Here is a 9716-nt window from a genome sequence, read left to right as displayed (position 1 = left end):
TTCAATAAATTTGCTTTCAGCACACATATAAAGTATTAGTTTTCTGAACTTGTGATTCTTTGGCTAGGTTGCTTTCTGGGAATCCAACCACATTGCTTAGACGTTTTACTTTGTGACTCATGGGTCTCTTACATCATTTTCTTATTTTGCTTCTTAATACATCTTTTAGTCTGTATGTATTCTGATCCAACATGAATCTCATCGTTACTCATTTATTGAGTCTAATCTGCTTTAATCTATTTGTTGAATTCTTTATTCATTGTTGAATCCTCTCTATTTCTGTGCACTTCTTTTTTGGATTTCATTTTATCATATATTTTCTTGAATATATTATTCATAGCTATTTCAGTATCTGGAAATTTTAACATCCAGATAACCCGTGGGTCTTTTAAAAATATCTAGTTTTTCTCTTGGCTATGATTTTTTATTGAATAGAATTTTTACTGAATGCTGAAATAACTTGTCCCTAACCTTTTAATCTGTAATATATTCTTTCTGAGTAAGACTTTGAAGTTCCATTTCAATAATTAAATCACAATGTCCCAGTATTATACCAAAAAAAAAAAAAATTTAAACTTACAGTTGCCAAAGAGGAAAAAGGGAAAGGGAGGGATAAATTAAGGGTATGAACAGATTCACACTACTGTATATAAAATATCAACAAAGATTTACTCTATTACACAGGGAACAATCTTCAATATTTTGTAGTAACAAATGGAAAGTAATCTGAAATATATATATGTATATATATGAATCATTTTGCTTTACACCTGAAACTAACACAATATTGTAAATGAATTATGTGTGCGTGTGCATACTCAGTTGTGTCCAATTCTTTTTGACCCCGTGGACTGAAGCCCACCAGACTTCTCTGTCCATGGAATTTTCCAGGCAAGAATACTGGAGTGAGTTGCCATATCCTTCTCCAGGAGATCTTCCCAAAGCAGGGATCAAACCCTTGTCTCTTATGTCTCCTGCTTTGGCACCACCTGAAAAACCTATACTTCAATTAAAAAAATTAATGAAGCACTTGCTTCAGCAGCACATATACTAAAATTGGAACAATACAGAGTAGATTAGCATGGCTTCTGCACAAGGATGACACATAAATTTGTGAAACATTCAATATTTTTTTAATTAATGAAAATAAATTTAATTACTACTGACTATAAAAAAAACTTACTACTTTTGTATTTTAAAAAAATCAAGCAATCATAAGATTGGAGAGTACAATTATGGATAATTGAAGCATGCTAAGATTGTTCTGTGTTTGAAAAATAAAAGCACCAAATAGGTTAAAATATGTAAGAAATATTTATAGTTAAATGTAATGCTGAAAAAGTAAGGATTATAACTAATAGACAAAATACATAATCAATAATACATTACTCAGCAGACAAAAAGTGCAGAATAGAAAATTTTGGACCCAAAAAAGGCAGAAAAAAAAATCAACAGAAAAAGAAAGGTAAGCATAAGATATAAGATGGTTAAAATCATTGCAGATATCCCAGAAAGAGTAGTCAGTGAGATTATTAAGTTGGATTAAAGCAACAAATCTTGCTCCATGTAGCTAACAATACACTACATTAAAAGACCACACACAAAAGCTGAAAATAAAACATAAAGATACTAGCCAAAGAAAGTTATTTTAACAATATATGATTTGAAAAAGTCAAATTTCAAAACAAAAATCAAGATTAATGAAAAGGAAAAAAACCACACACTTGGAGAAAATATTTGCAAAAGACTCATCTAATAAAGGACTATTATCCAAAATACATGAAGAACTCAAAATTCAGCAATAAGAACCTGATTAAAACATGGGCCATTAAAAAGGAATGAATATGAGTCAGTTCTAGTAAGGTGGATGAATCTAGAACCTGTTTTACAGAGTGAAGTAAGGCAGAAAGAGAGAAGCAAATATGGTGTATTAATTCATATATAGGGCTTCCCAGGTGGCACTAGTGGTAAAGAACCCGCCTCTCAATGCAGCAAACATAAAAGACTCAATCCCTGGATTGGAAAGATCCTCTGAAGGAGGGAACCACACCCGACTCTTAACTGGAGAATCCCATGGATAGAGAAGCCTGGTGGGTTACAATCCATAGGGTCACAAAGAGTCAGACATGACTGAAGTGACTTAGCAGTCATGCAGCATGCAACGCATATATATGGAATCTAGATAAATGGTACTGATGAACTCATTTGCAGGGCAGGGATAGAGAACAGGCTTATGGACACAGTTGGTTGGGGTGGCCAATTGAGAGCGATGCATTGAAACATATACATTACCATATGCAAAATAGATAATGGGAAGTTGCTGTCTAACGCAAGAGCTCAACCGGGTGCTCTGCGACAACCTAGAGGAGGGGGATGGGGTGTGGGGTGGGAAGAAGGTTCAAGAGGGAGGAGACATATATATAATTATGGCTGATTCTCATTGTTGTATGGCAAAAACTAACAGAACATTGTAAAGCAATTATCTTCTGATTAAAAATAAAATTTAAAAAACATATGGGCCAAAGATCTGAACAGATACTTGTTAAAGATATACAGGTGACAAATTGCCTGTGAAAGGATGCTCCACATCATAGGTCACTAGAGAATGGCATGTTAAAACAATACTGAGATACCATTGCATACATATGAAAATGGCCAAAATCAGAAACACTGACAATACCAAACGCTGGGAACTATGTGGAGTAACAGAAACTCTCATACATCACTGTTGGAATGCAAAATGATACAGCCATGCTGGAGGACTTTTGGAAGTTGGCAACTTCTTAGAAAGCTACACATATTCTTACCAGTTATCCAATCATTGTGATCCTTGGTGTTCATCCAGAGGAGTTTAAAACTTACACATAGGTGTTTATAGTCAAAGGTGTTCTTTAAAAAAAAAAAAATTTATGGCTGCATCAGGTCTTAGTTGCGGCACTCAGGATCTTTCCTTGCAGCACATGATTTCTTGGTTGCGGTGCACAGGCATCTCTCTAGCTGTGGCACTTGGGCTCCAGAACATGGGTTCAGTAGTTGTGGCAAATGCACTTAGGTGCCCTACAGCGTATGGGATCTTAATTCCCCCACCAGGGATCAAACCCACATCCCCTACATGGGAAGGAGGACATTTAAACGTTGAACCATCAGGGAAGTCCCCAAAGGTGTTTATGCTGCTTAGTTGCTTCAGTCGTGTCTGACTCTGTGCGACACCAGAGACAGCAGCCCACCAGGCTCCCCCGTCCCTGGGATTCACCAGGCAAGAACACTGGAGTGGGTTGCCATTGCCTTCTCCAAAGCATGAAAGTGAAAAGTGAAAGTGAAGTCGCTCAGTTGCGTCCGACTCTTAGCGACCCCATGGACTACAGCCCACCAGGCTCCTCCGTCCATGGGATTTTCCAGGCAAGAGTACTGGAGTGGGGTGCCATAGTTGGTCATAATTGCCAAACCTTGGAAGCAACAAAGTATTTCATTCAGTAAATGAAGAAACCAGACAATGGATTCATCCAGACAATGGTACATCCAGACAATGGATTATTATGCAGCACTAAAAAGAAATGAAGTATCAAACGATGCAAACACACAGAAGAACATGAAATGCATATTATTAAGTGAAAGATAACAATCTGGAAAAGATACATACTGTATGGTTCCAATTATATGACTTTCTTTTGAAAAGGCAGAAACATGGAGACCATAAAAAGTTCAGGGATTGCCTGAAGTCAGGGGGACAGAGATAAATACACAGAGCACAGAGGAATTTTTTATAATAGTGAATATTTGTTGTTGTACATACACTATCTGTGTTGTGCAAAGTCACTTCAGTCGCATCTGACTCTGTGCAACCCTATGGACTGTAGCCTTCCAGGCTCTTCTGTCCAAGGGATTCTCCAAGCAAGAATACTGGAGTGGGTTGTCATGTCCTCTTCCAGTGATGCATACACTATAAGGTTGTCCAAACCCACAGAATGTATAACACCAAGCGTAAACCCAAAGTTACCATTATGGTGAGTGATGTTGCTAATGGGGGAAGCTATGCACGTGTGGAGAAGAGAGCATATGAGAAGTCTCTGTATCATCCTCTCAATTTTGTTGTAAACCTCAAACTGCTCTAAAAAATAGTCTTAGAAAATACAATGTTGAGGCAATGTGTCTTTACAGGTCTAGACTGGCTTCAGACTTCTGACTCACTTCCTACTTATGCAGCTTCTGAGACTGAGTCTCCTTTGTTCCCAGAGATTTTAAAATCCTTTCCTGCTGATGCCTAGCAGAACTGGTATTATTGCTTACAGCTAAGATTCCTGATTAATACAGCTCTAAGGTCCAATTCACCTGGAAATTAGAGTTTATCATATAGTCTGGTGAGAAACAAAGACAGTGCCCTTGGGGTCTATTGTGGATAATCTAAGTATTGTAGCATAGGCACGAGTTTGAAGAATCCAAAAGTATGTGCACTTACATTGACGCTCCAGTGAAATGGCTCTCTCTATGATTTTTTACTGCTAAATCCGGTGGCCTCTGTTCTCAGGACTTACCTTTAGCCATATTTGAAACTGTTCACCAGTCCTTCTCTCTGGAAACTCTATTATCCCTTGACAGAGAGCATTTCAAGGAGAGAGATTGAGCAGGATTATCTTTGTATTTCCAGCACATTGCATTCTGGTTGATACCTGGCACTCAGTGAGATTTCAATAAATGAATGAATAAGTGAATGAAAGAATACATATTGTATTTTTACCTGTAACTAAAGGAGAGAGTCTAATTGAATAAAGCACACAGGAAAATGTTAATTAAATAGTGAAAAAGTAATAGTAACTCATCTTGAATGTTTTCAGTCCATTTTAATTGTAGTGATTAATAATAGCATATAAGCAAATTGTGGATTAAAACAAAAATAATATAGATAATTTTCTTCTAACTAAAATATATCAATGGGATTGGCCTGTTAACATGTATTGATTTATCAATTAAATTGGTGAATAAAAAGATAATGAAGGAGCTTCAAAAATGGCATGCAGTTGTCAAGGTCCCAAGGAACATCAAAAGGCCTGGTGGATACTCTGTTTATCATGCAGGTCCCTGTCTCAACAAAATCAAAAGTGCCCTTGCTGCTTTCACAGTACCACCTCATTTTGGTTGGATCTTCAAAGATCACCAAATTGATGTTTACCACACCTTGATCAAGACCTGAAGATAAAAGTGATTTCCTCCTGGACAAAACTGAATTAACTCTTGGGAGATTTCTAGTTCCTACTTATTCTGAGGTCAAACACGCACCCCCTAACTAGATATCAATCTCAGAGAATGACTGATCAGGAACTAAGGTAAGAAAACTATAGCCTATGGACCAAATCCAGCCCTTCATCTGTTTCATAAATAAAATTTTATTGGGAAACAGTCATGTTCATTTTTTTTCATGTATTGTCTATGGCTGCTTTTATCTTACAATGGCGAAGTTGAGTAGTTAGGAGAAAAACATTGGGTTGGCCAAAAGGTTGGTTGGGTTTTTTCTGTAAGATGGCTCTAGTAGAACTTAGTTGTCTTCAACTTAATACAAAACAACTTTGTTAGGTTGCATTATGACAGTTGTCATATCAGCATGCATAAAAAACTTACCAAAGTTAGCAAATTTTTGTGCAGCCATTTTAATATTGAAGATGGAATTTAAAAAAAGCAACCTTTTCAGCATATTATTTTTTATTTTTTCAATAAAGGTAAAAACACAACAGAAATATACAAAAAATAATTGTTTGGTGTATGGAGATGGTGCTGTGACTGATCAGAATGAATCACTGTCTGTATACCTGAAACTTACACAATATTGTAAATCAACTATTTTTCAACAAAACATATTAAAAATAAAAAATATAGAGAAAGCAGAGAGGAGTGGTCTAATTTAGATTTCTAGACTTGTACCAAAGGCCGCTAAAAATGGGAGTTCTCTCTATTCCAACATCAGAGCTGAAGTTTCTCCCTCACCCCACCTTTACCACACCCTGTCCCTACTTCTTTATAATCAGGGCTGGTAACTGTGAACAGTTCATTGTAAATAGATTTTGTAGTTAAAAACCCATGGTATATCAGAATTCCACAACCACTTGTACATCATGTATCCTAATTCTTTACCCTAAATTCTCACTTTTTCAAAAATAATGGTATTTTTATCGACAGTCCTTCTCCTTCTGGCAACTCTTGGTCAATCTGTTTCTGTTCCTATTTTTCACAAATATCTTAAATGTAATACTTCCTTATGTACCTGTTCTTAGCACTATTTTCTCCCTGCTTCACACTTGCTCATGTGTCATTTATCTGCTTCCATAGCTTCCATCATCATCTGTACCATTAATTTCCTCTTGCTTTGACCTTTCCTTTAAACCTCACACCTGCATTTCCAATGCTGTACGTCTTCATGTGGGTGTACTGCTTTCCTACTCACACTTGTCCAGTTTGACATCTAAATCATTTTCTCTGCCCACAAAAGCAAACCATAAAGTACATACAAAAATAGAGTGGCTATTCACTGTTTACACTCCCTAACTCACTTAATTGCATCACTCTCCTACTGGTTGCTGAAGCTAGAAACAAGAGGACCCTCTCAACCTTCTACATCTATTCAAACTTAAAATTCTGAGGATTCTTGAATTTTAAGTGTGTTTAGAAATCAACTGCTCCATGTCATCTCCATCACTCTATTTTATAACTTCATCACTGAATAACTTTAAAATAGTTGCAAACTATGTTCTTATCTTTGGTGGATTATTTTTCTAATTCATCCTTCATATTGTTCCCATGTTTATCTTATTGTAATACAAATCTGATCATGAAGCATTTCTGTTCGAAAATCTTCAAAATTCCCTATTGACCTACAAAAAGTAAAAATGGGGTGGCATTCAAAGTTAATCATGCCTTGAGGTGGCAAGAATACACAGAAGAACTGTACAAAAAAGATCTTTATAACCCAGGTAATCACAATGGTGTGATCACTGACCTAGAGCCAGACATCCTAGAATGTGAAGTCAAGTGGGCATTAGAAAGCATCACTACGAACAAAGCTAGTGGAGGTGATGGAATTCCAGTTGAGCTATTTCAAATCCTGAAAGATGATACTGTGAAAGTGGTGCACTCAATATGCCAGCAAATTTGGAAAACTCAGCAGTGGCCACAGGACTGGAAAAGGTCAGTTTTCATTCCAATCCCAAAGAAAGGCAATGCCAAAGAATGCTCAAACTACCACACAATTGCACTCATCTCACATGCTAGTAAAGTAATGCTCAAAATTTTCCAAGCCAGGCTTCAGCAATACGTGAACCGTGAACTTTCTGATGTTCAAGCTGGTTTTAGAAAAGGCAGAGGAACCAGAGATCAAATTGCCAACATCCGCTGGATCATGGAAAAAGCAAGAGAGTTCCAGAAAAACATCTATTTCTGCTTTATTGACTATGCCAAAGCCTTTGACTGTGTGGATCACAGCAAACCGTGGGAAATTCTGAAAGAGATGGGAATACCAGACCACCTGACCTGCCTCTTGAGAAATCTGCATGCAGGTCAGGAAGCAAGAGTTAGAACTGGACATGGAACAACAGACTGGTTCCAAATAGGAAAAGGAGTACGTCAAGGCTGTATATTGTCACCCTATTTATTTAACTTATATGCAGAGTACATCATGAGAAATGCTGGACTGGAAGAAGCACAAGCTGGAATCAAGATTGACAGGAGAAATATCAATAACCTCAGATATGCAGATGACACCACCCTTATGGCAGAAAGTGAAGAGGAACTAAAGAGCCTCTTGATGAAAGTGAAAGTAGAGAGTGAAAAAGTTGGCTTAAAGCTCAACATTCAGAAAATGAAGATCATGGCATCTGGTCCCATCATTTCATGGGAAATAGATGGGGAAACAGTGGAAACAGTGTCAGACTTTATTTTGGGGGGCTCCAAAATCACTGCAGATGGTGACTGCAGCTATGAAATTAAAAAACACTTACTCCTTGGAAGGAAAGTTATGACCAACCTAGATAGCATATTGAAAAGCTGAGACATTACTTTGCCAACAAAGGTCCGTCTAGTCAAGGCTATGGTTTTTCCTGTGGTCATGTATGGAAGTGAGAGTTGGACTGTGAAGAAGGCTGAGCGCCGAAGAGTTGATGCTTTTGAACTGTGGTGTTGGAGAAGACTCTTGAGAGTCCCTTGGACTGCAAGGAGATCCAATCAGTCCATTCTGAAGGAGATCAGCCCTGGGATTTCTTTGGAAAGAATGATGCTGAAGCTGAAGCTCCAGTACTTTGGCCACCTCATGCGAAGAGTTGACTCATTGGAAAAGACTCTGATGCTGGGAGGGATTGGGGGCAGGAGGAGAAGGGGACGACAGAGGATGAGATGGCTGGATGGCATCACTGACTTGATGGATGTGAGTCTGAGTGAGCTCCAGGAGTTGGTGATGGACAGGGAGGCCTAGTGTGCTGTGATTCATGGGGTCGCAAAGAGTCGGACATGACTGAGTGACTGAACTGAACTGAAATACCAGTGTGAAACTTAAGCTCTAATAATATTGAATTAGTTTCCAGACATATCTGTGGCATAAAAGTTGAGTCATTCTCCCCACCCACACCCCTAGACTGACCATCCTAAATTCATTTGAGAAACAGTAGATGGTCGTGGTTTGGCTGACAATTAGATTTTGGTTTGCTAAGAATACTTCACAAGCTGGCTAGAGAAGGGGGATGGGGGAAAAGAGGACTAAGCAAGGTGATTAGAAAGGCTGCAGAGGAAGGACTAAGGGAATTATAAGAAAGAGAAAAAGAGCAGAGTTTTAGGTTATTTTGCAATATAAATTCTCCCTCTGTTTTCCTGGGCTTCGGTGGTGGCTAAGATGGTAAAGAATATGCCTGCAAGCAGGAGACCCGGGTTTGATCCCTGGGTTGGGAAGATTCCCCTGGAGAAGGAAATGGCAACCCACTCCAGTATTCTTGCCTCGAGAATCCCATGGACAGAGGAGCCTAGTGGGCTATAGTCCATAGGGTCACAAAGAGTCAGGTTATAGTCAATAGGGTCAGAAAGAGTCAGACACGGCTGAGTGACTGACACTTCACTTTTCTGTTTTCTCATTATATCTTTAGTAAAGCTATGTTTCTAAGCAGTTCTCCCACAGTCAGATTTATTTAAGGGCTAAAATCAAGTGGCCTGGCTTGAAGGTGTGCCTTAGGCTAGTTCAAGAAGTATTTTGGATTCCACTTAACTGTGTATATGTTCACTTTCATTTTTATATTGTAAGTTTCCTTGAAGGCATGAATCATGTTTTATAGTAACTATCTCTGTTTGTGCAATCAATTTGGATTCTATCCATCTGCAACTTGTATTTTTCCAATAATTTCTATTTTAATATTATCTCTGTGTTCTATTCTCCCAACCTTTCATAGTTATGATCAACTGGACAAATGAGTTGGCTCTCTTCCACCATTTCTTATCTCCTATCTTATCCTATGACTGTCCCTAGCATAGCACATGCTCAGAAGAGCTCCTTAAGTTTATTCATTCATTCCCTGAATCAGAAGTCTAGAGCTATTAAGATTCTTTTGAAAACAGCTGTTCCATTAGACATCCTTCCCATTACTAAACAACAGTTGTTGGATGTACCCTTCTCCCATTAAACAGCATTAGATATGAGACATTTTTAATGAGGCTTGTGATATTCTGTCTTTAAAGCTCTCTCTTCCAGGGCA

At 38.0% G+C, this 9716-nt stretch overlaps 1 non-coding gene across 1 annotated transcript; it reads left to right on the top strand.

Annotated features, from left to right (window-relative positions):
- The first annotated feature begins 1030 nt into the window (after positions 1–1030).
- LOC139183754 (U6 spliceosomal RNA) lies at positions 1031–1133 on the top strand. The gene has a single exon (XR_011567371.1). It is a non-coding gene; the product is annotated as a U6 spliceosomal RNA (small nuclear RNA).
- Positions 1134–9716: the final 8583 nt, after the last annotated feature.

Source organism: Bos indicus, chromosome 6 (assembly GCF_029378745.1).
Source record: "Bos indicus isolate NIAB-ARS_2022 breed Sahiwal x Tharparkar chromosome 6, NIAB-ARS_B.indTharparkar_mat_pri_1.0, whole genome shotgun sequence".
Lineage (NCBI taxonomy): Eukaryota > Metazoa > Chordata > Mammalia > Artiodactyla > Bovidae > Bos > Bos indicus.
The sequence above is the reverse complement of the archived record's forward strand: the minus strand, read 5'-3'. Positions and strand labels throughout refer to the sequence as shown.